General features: G+C 42.3%; 1 long non-coding RNA gene across 1 annotated transcript in view; it reads right to left on the reverse strand.

The window, feature by feature from the left end:
• Window positions 1-1,144: 1,144 nt before the first annotated feature.
• The window catches only part of LOC128340260 (uncharacterized), a 16,193-nt gene continuing 4,588 nt past the window's right edge, over window positions 1,145-12,749 (reverse strand). The window contains exons 2-3 of the long non-coding RNA XR_008313554.1: window positions 2,465-2,582; window positions 1,145-1,801 (exon numbers count right to left, since the gene is read on the reverse strand). This is a non-coding gene — a long non-coding RNA (uncharacterized LOC128340260). The remainder of the gene's footprint in view (window positions 1,802-2,464; window positions 2,583-12,749) is intronic.

Genomic DNA, 12,749 nt, shown 5'->3' on the forward strand with positions numbered 1-12,749 from the left:
CCTGATTCCATCTTCCCCATCTATGAAGCAGGAGTTAATGTGCCCCCCACTTCAGCATCCCCTGTGGAGGCAGGCAGAGAGTACAACCTGAGGTTCAATTTTTGCACCTACATTAGGACCCTGATGCTAGCCAGAACATCTTTAGATATTGATTGCCTGATTGAGGGGGAAAGTCCAAGTCAGCATGCAATCTCTTGCTGGTTCCACCTGCCCTTGAAATGGTGCTCAGTGCATTTACGCACTGAATGCAGAGTCAGGAGCATATCTAGTGAACAGTTTGTTTCTATTCATGTTTATGTCATATGAACATATTTATTTATGGACATGTTTATGTCATATGAACATATGCACTCCTCTTAGGCCATTGGTCCACTGAGTCTGATATTTTCTGCTCTGACTGGCAGTCACTCCAATTAAGGACCTGGTCTTCTTATATTTTGTGATGGCCTCTTTAGTTACTGTTTTAAGAAGGCTATTGTGGCCATGACTCGTCAAAAATGGAGCAGTGTGTGATGGGATGGGGTTTGTGGGTTTCAAAAAGAGGCCTTCTCCCTCTCTCCCCTGGCCACAATTTGAGTATTGATATAGCTCTCTAGACTCCCAGGCAGAGATTTTACCGAGCCCTGTTTTTCAGGATTCTTTAACCGGAGATCCCAAGAAATTCACCTTGGAATTTCTGCATGCAAAGCATGTGCTCTGCCACTGAGCTAGGGATCCTCTCTAGCTGATGATTTAGGAAGCACATTGTCCTCATAGATTTGTCTGAATATATAGGCTTGATTCTTAATGCTGTGGGTTGTTCCTTAGCACACGTCCACAGGCTTCAGTTGAGCTTCTTCTGATTTACACTGACAGCCAACCACCACCACCCTTCCATCCTTAGCCACTCAGTTCTCGGGGATGCACATTGCAATTGAACATTCTGTCCTCGTCGTCCCAGAGTGTCCATCAAAACACAGAAGTGCAATGTTTCCCCATCTGTTCTGCATCGCAGCTTCATCAAAACCCTTTTGGGTTTTCTTGAATTTCCATCCACCCTGCCCAGTCTAGGCCAGCTGCAGGAACTTCCAGCGCTGAAGTGTAGTTCCTGAAAGTTCCTGAAGTGTAGCCTCCTACTTCCCTCCCACCACCTCCTTGGACAGATCTACTTTTCTTCCTTTGGTAATAATGCAAACATTTGTTTTTCTTTGCATGCGCATGTCTGCAAGCTGTTGTGTTGGCAAACCATTTCCTTGGATCTACCCGCCTCCCCTGCACTTCAACACCTAATTAACAGACTGCCATAGGAGAAGCTGGACAGGAAAAACTGCAGTCTTAATTTTATAACTCAATTAGTGAGTTTACATAGAAGGGAAAAAATGTAACAAAGTATCTTTTTTCTTTCTCTCTTTTAAAAAAACTTATCTGAACTTGCCAGCAAACAGAGCCTTCTTCCAACTCAGGATGACATCTTTCCACTCCAAGGTACTTGCCAGTCTTAGCCTTAATCCCCTACACCTGCCCTTAATCATACCTAGGCTAACATCCCTCCCTGTGGTCACATTGGCTGCCAAAAGCCTATACCCATCTCCTTTCCTTTACACAGACATATCCTCCAGAGAACTCTAGAACAGATTATAAATCACCCAGTCAAATTGACCTGAAGCTAAAGTGGATTTCTTACCTATGACTGATATTCCCACTTGTTCAGTGCATTTTTAAAATGTCTCTTTGATTATTTGATGTTTGGGCTTCTCTCAACATAAGCTTCTTTGGTCAAGTCCAATGACATTTCAGGTCAAGTCCAAATCTACTGCGGTGTCTGTGGAAAGTGGAAGTTATTTGTTATGACATCAATAGTTGCCATAGGTACAGCCGTTTTGATGTGCCTGTTTAGTTCTCCTGATGAAATAGTTGAGCTGATCCTTTCCATTTCTAGGACTAAAAGACGATACCAGCAGCCTTCCTACCAAATTAGAAGCTAGGGTGCTTCCATGATCTGTCATGAGCAACATTACATGGTGGCACACTGATGTACAAATTGTCCCCTCAATGGCTAAACTCATTGACTGTATCTAGTAAACATTTGGAACTTGTCCAGAATAGATGTCTTATTTAGGCCCGGTCTTGTGGTGAATTTTCACCTCTGTGCTGTCATGACTACTACAGACATTCATCATATGACATAGCCCCATCACATTGTCAGTTCCCCCAGCTACTACCAGCAAGTGCCACTGATAATGGAGTGAGGACAAAGAATCTCATAACATGATGATGCCATGTTACATCTGCATCTTTGTAGAAATTACAGAATGGGGGTGGAAATTCACCATGAGGAAGTATTTGAGTACAGGACATCCTATCTCTAAATTTGCTCTAAGTATGGGATCTATAAATGCAGCATTTGGAAAGAAGCATAGAAGGGTATTCTGTTGTATACATGTATACAACATGTATACAACATGAGGAACTGGCCTTCACTGACCTTTGAAGGGTTCCTGCTGAATCATGGTGTGCCATCTTATAACCTGTTCAGGCCGTCTTCCAATAGCCTTTCCAACAGGGTAAGCTCAACTTGCCCAAGACTACTCAGCATTTCATCTCTGCAAAGGGGTAGAAATCAGCAACTAAGCTCCCACCAGCAGGGAACAGGTTCATTGGCCACACTGCACAGGAAACAATTAGAGGCAGAAGCGGGAAGTTACTGATTAAAGCAGGGCTGTACAACTTCGGCCCTCCTGTAAGTGTTGGACTACAACTCCCATGTTCCCTGACTATTGGCCACCATAATTGGGGATGATGGGAGTTGTAGACCAACAACAGCTGGAGTACTGGAGTTGTGCAGCCCTGGATTAAAGGAACAGTAGCCCTGAAAGACCTTAAGTGCTTTGCCAGTGCACACTGGACAGGGTGGTGCTAAAAGCATGTTTTGTTTTGTTTTTAATGCCACAAAACGGTCTCAAAAAACTATGAGAGACCAGCACAGAAAACACTGAGATGCAATGGGCTGTCAAGATCATCTGGATTCTTCATAAAAGCAAGTGAACACAGGCTAATCTGGTAGTGTGGAAGAAACCCTAGCATTTTTAACACCATATTTAAAAATCAATAGTATGCAGATATTTCTGTAATTTACTCGAAAACAGCGATAGACAATCTGGCACAGTGTTTGATTTGCTGGTCTTTCCAACTGACTTGCAAACTGAGAAGTATCTTGAGAGCTGTAGGTGAAGTCTGCTTTGACTGCTCTTGTGATGTCATGTCTGTTTTCACCTGGAGTGCAAAATCTTAATTTCACACATGCACATGTGATTGGTCTAAACTGGCTGTAGCTATCAAACAAAGGAGACCTTGAAATCCAAGCAGAAAATGAAATGAAAACATCGATTCTGTGCTCTGCAGCACTGAAAAATGGCAAATTCTATGTGAGAAATAATTATGAACGGGATTTTAAAAAACACCAACCAACACCAAATAGTTCTGTTAAGAACTAATCTACCTACTTTCCTTTCACTATTCCTACAAGTGGACTAAATTTGGTCCAAATCGGTTAGGCAGTTCAAAAGTCAGCCCACTTGCCCCTCAAACCATCTTGAATTAGGGTGGATGACATCATTACAAACTACGCCCTTGAAGTGTCCCTACATCTGTAGCAAATTTGGTTCAAATTGGTTAGGCAGTCCACAACTTAGCCCACTTGCACCTCAAATGTTCATGTGTCTGCCATCTTGGACTGGGGTGGATGACATCATTACAAACTACACCATTGAGGTATCCCTATGTGTACCTAGAGCTGTTGCAAATGTGGTTCAGATTGGTTAGATTGTCCACAAGTTAGCCCACTTGCACCTTACATGTTTATGTGCCTGCCATCTTGAATTGGGGTGGATGGAATCATTACAAACTATGCCATTGAGGTGTCCCTGTGTGTCACTCACTACAAATGTACCAAATTTGGTTCAAATCAGTTAGACAACCCACAAGTTACCCCACACAACTGGAACTTGAGTCAGGGTGGATTACATCACCACAAATCACACCATTGAGGTATCCCTATGTGCCCCCACAACTGTACCCAATTTGTTTCATATTGGTCCAGGCATTGCAAAGTTGATAGTGGGGAGACACACACACACACAACACACACACACACACACACACACGGACGGAATGCAGGGTGATCTCATAAGCCCACTGGGAAGTAGGTTAAAAAACAACAACCACCAGTTGATCAAAGATGTAGTCAGTAGCAATCCCTTTGCTCAGGGACATAGCAAGGTTGAAGTGGGCCTGGGACATAAAGTGAAGATGAGCCCCTGCCCCCACATTCCCCCCCCGAGAGGTGCAAGGGTCCCAGTGAGTGTCACCCAGCCAGTGGACCCCTGCCCTCAGGGATCCAGAGACATTTGTCCCCCATTGTTCAATTATAGCTACATCCCTGCCCTTGATTATGATGGCAACTGCTCTGAGGGTGGGAGTAAAATGGTATTTAAAATTAGGAATGTTACAAGAACTTAGGCTATCCAGTGAGCTGACTGGCAATAGATTCAGAAGAAATGCACAAAAGGAAATAGTTGTACACGTAATACCTTTGTAATTCCTTGCCATTGGATGATGGTCATTAGTACAATACTAATTCTGTCTGTCCCTGCCTTTTATCACTTCACCCCATTTTGCTTCATCTTGCTTCACTCCTGCTTCATCACTTCTCTCCTTGTGCTTGACTGACTCCCTTTTGACGGAACTCCAGTCCAACCCTGATTGTGCTTTTTGTCTCTGCTTGATTGTCTGACCTGGTATTTAATGCTGGCCCATCCATGCTTCCTGCACTTATCTCTGGCCCTACCTCCATGACTATCCCACTGTCGTCTATTCCAGCACTTAGCCAAGGTGTGCCACTTATACTACTTGGATGTCCAAAGTATGAGCTGGATAACAGCAATCCCAAACTGCAAATCTTAAGTGTCCTACCCCATCCACATATCTCACTTCCTTGGTCAAATAGACCAAAGTTACAACCAAAGGTACAACCAAAGCTCCATCTGGTCTGGCTTGATCTTCAGTTTTGTCGCAAAATGGAGCAGAATCCCACAGGGTGTAGAGCAATAGGCCCCCAGCACCACCTTCTGGAAGCAGTCTCAGGAGCAGGACCAACAAAGTGCTATGCCATTAATTCTCCCCCCTCCCAGTTAGTGCAGAAGGAAAAGTATCAAAGGATACGGAAAGGTCCAGAATAGGGATGTGCAGAACTGGTTTTACCGCGAACCAGACCACCATGAACTGCGCTGGTTCGAGCAGTTGAATCGCGAACCGCTTCAAACTTGTTCAAGCTGGTTCATTGAACCAACTGGTCCAGCCAGTTAGTTTGCCTGAACCATTTTGCATACCCACGGTTCGGTCCAAATTTGGACCTAACCACGCTAAATGGTCCATGCACACCCCTAATCCAGAAGAATAAACTTTTGGTTTAATCCCAACAGGGGATGTTTTCTTCATCGGTGAAGTGAGAATTCCAATTTGTAGGGGTAATTGTGAACAGAACATTACTTTGGGAGGTAATTATTCTAGATGAATTAATTCAGAATGAAAGCACATTGTATTATTTATGGGCCCTCAGAGATACTAAAGGTCAGCTGTAGTCTGAATTAACTCCAATTCTGTTCTGTTCTGGTTGGGTGGACAAACCTCCCATTATGAAGGCGAATATGCAAGAAGAAAATAATGCCTTCCTTGTATGAAATATGGTAAATTCTCTGTATGACGTGATCACTTGCTAAACCTTTTCAAACAACCACACAATTTAAGAATGGGAAGCATCAGAATTTACACAGTTATGAAAATTTGCTCCAGACACTGCAGGCAGCAGCACTGCTTCAGTCCATACACAGGAAAACAGCCCCATCTGGTGGCTAAAGTTGTCTATAATGTGCTTACTTTTGTCTAATTTAAGAAAGGTCCTGAGGGACCTGTTCCATATTAATGAACAAACAATAACTATACAAGTAGAATCAGCAAGCCTAGCAACAAGAAGTTAGCCAGATTGGTGATAGATGCATAATCTGTGATATTCGGATTTATACTTACTAAATATGGATATTGGGACAAACTGTGATCCACGGTTACATAAGAAAAATGTTTAATTTATTATTTATTTATTATTATTATTATAGATTATTCTGTCCTTGGACTGATGTTCTGATTATGTTGTTTTGATAACAGAACACATTATTCTGCAGCTGCAAAATGCAAGTGAGAGAATTTGACCCAATATCCCTAAAAAAGGTAGTGTTTCTTAAAGAAATGGTCCCTTATTTCTCCAGCTGGTAGGAATTCTGTCCAAACCACAGTATCTGAATGCTGTTTGCCAGAACAAAAGCTGCATTCTCAGCTTTATGGCAAAATTTACATCTTCAGAATGTATCTATGCAAGTAAAATGATGATGTACTAATTCCCTGAAAAGACTTATTTGCATCTGGTTTTGTCTTTGAAATTTCAAGGGCTTAAAACAACACCCCCCCAAGTATTTGTGTGAATAGTTTACCCTCCTTTTCCAAACATAAGTGTATGTGTAGACAAATGTACTCGTGTCAGGCCTCCCACTGAAATAAGCCTCTAGGTGAGAGGAAATAAAGTATAGTAGGAAAAGAGATATACATCTCATAATTCTCCATTCTAATGTTCTTTAAAGGAATAGGAGGCTAGAAAGGCAAGCAAAATGTGTCACCTTGAATAGAGAGACAGTGCTATCTTATGTAATATTTTTCTATGGTGCTTTACAAAATAAATCAAAAAGGGGGTGATATTACAATGAAGCAGATTTAGGCTGGACCTGAGGGATACTTTTGTTTTTAACTGTCAGGACTGTTTGACAGTGAAACAGTCTGCCTAATGCAGTGGTGGACTCTCCTTTTTTAAGAGGGTTTCAAAGGTTTCTAGAGGTTGTCTGGACCAGGTCCAGCTGAAGTCCCACTGACACCAGTGGTGACTTGATGGCTTGGGGCGATGAGGACCTTTCTCCTCATGCTCACCAGCACACAGTGCCTTCCCTCTGCCCCTTTCCCCTGCCAAGATCTTTCTCCCCCAAACACCCCCCCTTTCCCCCTTCTTTCCTTGTGGTGATGACATGGTAAGCGCCATCAGTGCACCTTGGTCCCTGGTCTCCCAGCCCTTTCTGTCTTTTGAAAAGCAGAGAAATGGGCAATAGAAAATGTGGACATACTCCCTGATGCTCCATTTACCATGCCTGCCTTTTGACAAAGGCAAGAAGAGCGGCTAGGTATTAGCTAAGGGTTAGTGGTGGCAGGATAGGCAGGGGGCAAAGGGAAGTGGAGTGGGGCAATGAGGAGGTGCACCATAGCCACCCCACCCAATCTGCCCCCCCAGGCTGCCACCATAGCCTGGTCTGGCCCTGAAGTGGACTCTGCTACCATACCTGTAAATAATTAAAATGTAGTCAGTATAAACGGGAGCTCTAAAATTTTCCATGTGCCCTTTGGACACTTATTACATTTTTATACCACCAAAATAAGTGTCTCCTAGTGGTTAACAGAAAAATAAAAAGAACAAGACCACAGTTAAAAGAAGGCATATCAGTTTAAAAAAAAATTAAAAACAGTAAAGCCAGCTTACAATCAAAGGCTTGGTTAAATAAATGTGTTTTGAGAGCTCTTGGCAGCGAGAGGAGGTGAAGCTCTTACAATAGGGAGTTCATTCCAGAGTCTACAGAAAAGCCCCGATTATGAGTCGCCAGCAGACAAGCTGGTGGCAACCACAGGCAGACCTCTCCAAAAGATCTTAATAAGCACTGGAGATGCTGAAGCAGAAGGTGCTCTTGGAAATACACTGGGCCCAAGCTGTTTAGGACTTGATCAGTAATCATTGGTACTTGATATTTTGTCCGGAAATGCATGGGCAGCCAGTGTAATGATTTAAAAATAGGAATAATATGGTCTCTATGGATTGTCCCGGAGACCAATCTGATTGCCACATTTTGTACCAACTGCAGTTTCTGGACTATGTAGAAAGGCAGCCCCACACAGAGTGCATTGCAGTAGTCAATTCTGGAAGTTACCAGCATAAGTACCACTATTTTAAAGTTGTTCTCCTCCCAAAATAAATGACCATAGCTGTCATACCAGCTGAAGCTGATAAAAAAGCACCTCTGGCCACTGCCTCAACCTGAAAGACCAGAGAGAGGCCTGGCTTGGATAAGAAAGTATATAGTTTGGGAATACTTCTTGTCAAGAAGTATTCCCAGACTATATACCTGTTCCTTCTGGGGGGATTCAATTGGTTAATTCCACCTTTGCATAGGAAGTATGTCCTGGTGACTTATATAATCACCTACATTATACCAATTGCATGCATGTTTACTCAGAAGTAAATCCTGTGAGATTCTATGGAACTTGTTCCTAGCTAGGTTTGCTGAGGATCATCACCACCCAAACCAAAAAGAAAAAAAATATATTTTCAAAAATCAAGCTGGAAATCTTTCAGTTCTGCTAATAACAAGCAAGCAGCTCATTGTTCTTAGCTTGGATTTTTTTAAAAAAAACCCAAATAAACCACAATATTGTCAATTCTAATTGTACTGTAAATTCAAAGTTGTTTTACTATATGTCAAACCACTAGTCTACCAAATCATTGTCTGACTGGAAGAAGCTCTACAGAGTCATGGGTGCTTTCCCTTATCTGATACTTGATCCTTTTGGCTGGTGATTGAACCTAGGACCTTCTGCATACGAAGCATGTGCTCCACCACTGAATATGATCCTCCTTGCTCCAGTAGCTAGGATTCAACTGCAGACTCCTTCACAGTCCACTCCCATCATATAGGCCATGGATTCTGCCAAACTTTCATTTCTCTCATCCCTGGTGGGAATATTAGAAAACATTTCTCCTGTTTGTTGACCTCTTTTTCACTTTTCAGTGGTCTAAAGCTGCACTCAAGTGTCCTTACTAGAGAGTAAATGTCACTGAATTCAATGGATCTTACCTCTGAGTAAGCACACTTAGGATTGTGCAGCAAGGCTTCCCCTTTGGACCTCTCCTTTACTTTTCGATGGACTGAGTTAAGCATATTTAGGATAGCGATCTTTCTTTACATTAATGGGAAATTGTTTCTTCTGTAAAAATCCATGGCAGTGGCCACCACCTTCAGACTATAGTAGTATAAAGATTGATTTATACCGCCAGCAGAATCAAGTGGTTAAAAAAACTTTTCTTGGAATGTATCAAATGTGACTGCACATTTGATGAAAACAAATCCAGTGCACATCAAAAAATAGTATGCCAGAAAGAAGGCTAGGCTGAACCCTTCTCCCAGATCCTTTTTCTACAGGAAGTGAAGACATTTCTTCCTTCTTCACTCCCTGGATGTGGAGGGGCATGTTCAGTGGTTCATATCCACTCCCTGGATGGGCATGTTTGAATGGGAGGACATTCAAACATGCAACATATACCACCCTGAGTGGTACAGTCCAAGGAAAGTTTTGCCACCTGATCTTTGTACAACCAAGCTCTCTAAGCTTTTAAACTAGTCTCCTTTTCTTTATCACCTCCAACAATTTCCCTGCCCTAGCAAATGTTGTAAGTAATAAAGACAGCTTTTCAGGGACAGAAACTGTGAATTGTCTCAAGCTGCGGCCAATGGTGAAATGTGAGATTCTCTCCTCTGCTGGATGCTATGAGATTTGTCCATGATTTATGCAGACCCCCAAAGTTTGCCAGAAACCAGGCATCATAACTTTAGGAAAGTTCTGCCTCAAGTGAGGCAAGTGGCAGGTTTATCTTTCAGTATGGATTGCTTAGGGCTTTGCCTTGATTGTTCCTGACTTGTCCCTTATGGCATACAAGTGAATGCTGAAAGATTTGGGGGGAGGACGACACAGCAAGCATAATGAAGAACAGGGTGGGGGGATTCTCCCAACTCTCCAGCATAAATATAGCCCCTGTGAGCATGTGCGGGTAGGTTAAAAAGGTTGCCTTGCCAGACTATCAATAGCTTTACCACATTATAAAACAGCAGACTTTAAATCTAGCAATTCAGCAAACAAGGCCTGACATAAAAATCTCCTACAGGTTCACATCTGGGCCTTGTAACTGTCACCCAGCGGTAGATGATAGATTCCCTCCAAGACAGAGGCAGCTTTCATGAGAGACACTGAGACCTCGACCCTGAGCAGACTGACTTGGAGGAAGGTTTCTTCAAAATGAATAGAATTTACTTCCAAACAAATGGCGCTATGTTATTATGTGGTGTTTGGTAGAGCTTCTTTCCGCTTTCTTTTCTTTTCCCTTTCCAGCACCTGTACAATGCTGACCAGAATAATACATGTTCAGACATAGGAACATAGGAAGCTGCCATATACTGAGTCGGACCATTGGTCTATCTAGCTCAGTATTGTCTTCACAGACTGGCAGCGGCTTCTCCAAGGTTGCAGGCAGGAATCTCTCTCAGCCCTATCTTGGAGAAGCCAGGGAGGGAACTTGGAACCTTCTGCTCTTCCCAGAGCGGCTCCATCCCCTGAGCGGAATATCTTACAGTGCTCAGACTTCTAGTCTCCCTTTCATATGTAACCAGGGCAGACCCTGCTTAGCTAAGGGGACAAGTCATGCTTGCTACCACAGGACCAGCTCTCCTCTATATTAAGATTGTTGCATTTTAGAAATATCACACTCATTGTTTTGTAACAGAGCTGCCGACTGACTAGAAATACTGCACTCACTGTTTTGTAGATGGGTTTCCAGTGGTAGAGCACCTGTTTTGCATGCAGAAGGCCCCTAAATTCAATTCCTGGCAATTCATCTCTAGGAAGGGCTGGCAAGATCCCAGTCTGAAATCTGTAGATCTGCTGCTTGTATAGACCGTTCTGAGCTCAGTGCATCAAGGGTCTGAGTCTGACTCAGTATAAGGAAGTTTCATATATTCAAGCAACAATGAACTCCCCTCCCGCCCAAGGGTTTCTGGGTTCCTCTCACTTTTGGGTTAGTTTGCCTGCAGCCATTTTTTCTTAAAATTAAGCTACTTGCTTTAGATCAGGGCTGCATAATGGTGGCCTTCCAGCTATTATGGGACTACAACTCCCATCATCCCCAGCCACAGTAGCCAGCTGTCAGGGATGACAGGAGCTGTAGTCCACCAACAGCTGGTGGGTTAAAGTTGTGCACCCCTGCTCTAGGTGAACAAATAGCTTTTGCACCAGGCTCCATCGAGAAACTGTTCTGGGATCTGCCCCCGAACCTTGCTCAGATTCCAGAATTTTTTCATTCCAGCTGTTTCTATTGACGAAGATAACACACACTGGGGGGAAAAGAATGGGGTGGGTGGAGACCAATAATGTACATCTTTAAGGGTGCCTTCACACATCAGGTTTAAGGGTATAGAGTTTCTGCCCTGCAAATTTATTTAAAACATATTTGTACATTGACTAGAAGGATGGAAATGCTGTTTCTCTTTCATTCTGTTTCATTTACATTTGCAACCAGAGAAGGGTCAAATCACACTTGGCTGTAAATAGCCATTGAGATCTGATATTCCATTTTTGCTATTATTTTGTTGTTAACCCTGTATTCTTCCTTTTATTTAGTATCCACAAAGTCTTATCGGGTAACTTGTGTCCTAGTATAATCTATACTCAAGTTCTGTTTTTTAGGCTTGTTTATTAAGATTTTGATATCTAACAGCAAAATAAAAAGAAATGACATTATCAGCCATCATTGTACAAGTTCCAGAATGCATACCATTTATGAGAATCCTCCCATATCCGTACCCCTCCCCAAAATAAATAAAAATAAAAAGTAAAAAAAGTGTTAAAATAAATGTGTCACATTCAAATTCTTAGATATTGTGTCAAATACAAAAACAGCTCCCCATTTTCTAAGCTGAACTGAAGTCTTGCCAAACTCGGGTCTTTTAAAAATTGTCACCATCTAGCACTGTGACTATGCCTGCTCCCCTGTAACCAGCTCTGAGCAGATCAATGCAATCCTATTCTACTGACAAATACAACCTGATCTTAAACTGGTTTACTTGGAAGTAAGTTGTACTGAGCTGACAGTGCACACTGGTGGTCCTAGACCTCTGCATACAGCTGGATCTAACACACAGAGCGCTCGGTCAGAGAAGGAGAACACAGACAAGCCTGGGATAGTGAAGATGATAAAGCTGCTGGGATAATTAGTTTATTGGTGAGTGATTCTGTATTGGTGCATTTAAGAAATACAGCATGCAGTGGACATGTGGGAGACTCTAAAGAAGTTGTATGGAAGAAAGTCAGCTGTCTCCAAGGTGCATCAAATCATAAAGATGTGTAATAAGAAACTAAAGGAGGCAGAAAATCTGTCTAAGCATGTAAATGAGATGTTGGAGACTTCATGACAGCTGCAAGCACAGGGAGTAATTTTATTTTATCTACCTATCTACCTATCTATCAAATTTATATACCACCCAAACTTTAATCTCTGGGCAGTTAACATATTTTGCCTGATACAGTTCAGATTGGAATGTTATTGAACAGTTTTCCTCAACATTTTGAACGAATTGTACTAGAAGCCAAAGATGATTTGAGTCTGGAGTTTGTAATAAACCACTTGGAAGACTTTAATTAGTGCAGAGGCAATGAGCAGCAACTAAAGTCGAGTGAAGAAAACACTTTAAAAATGTATCAAAAGAACAAAAAGTGTTTTATTTGTGGGAGAACCAGATATTTGAAGGCTCAATGTCCTCAGAACAAAGAATTTTCAACTGAAAAGGAGGTAAAGTCACATT

Source organism: Hemicordylus capensis, chromosome 1 (genome assembly GCF_027244095.1).
Source record: "Hemicordylus capensis ecotype Gifberg chromosome 1, rHemCap1.1.pri, whole genome shotgun sequence".
Taxonomy (NCBI): domain Eukaryota; kingdom Metazoa; phylum Chordata; class Lepidosauria; order Squamata; family Cordylidae; genus Hemicordylus; species Hemicordylus capensis.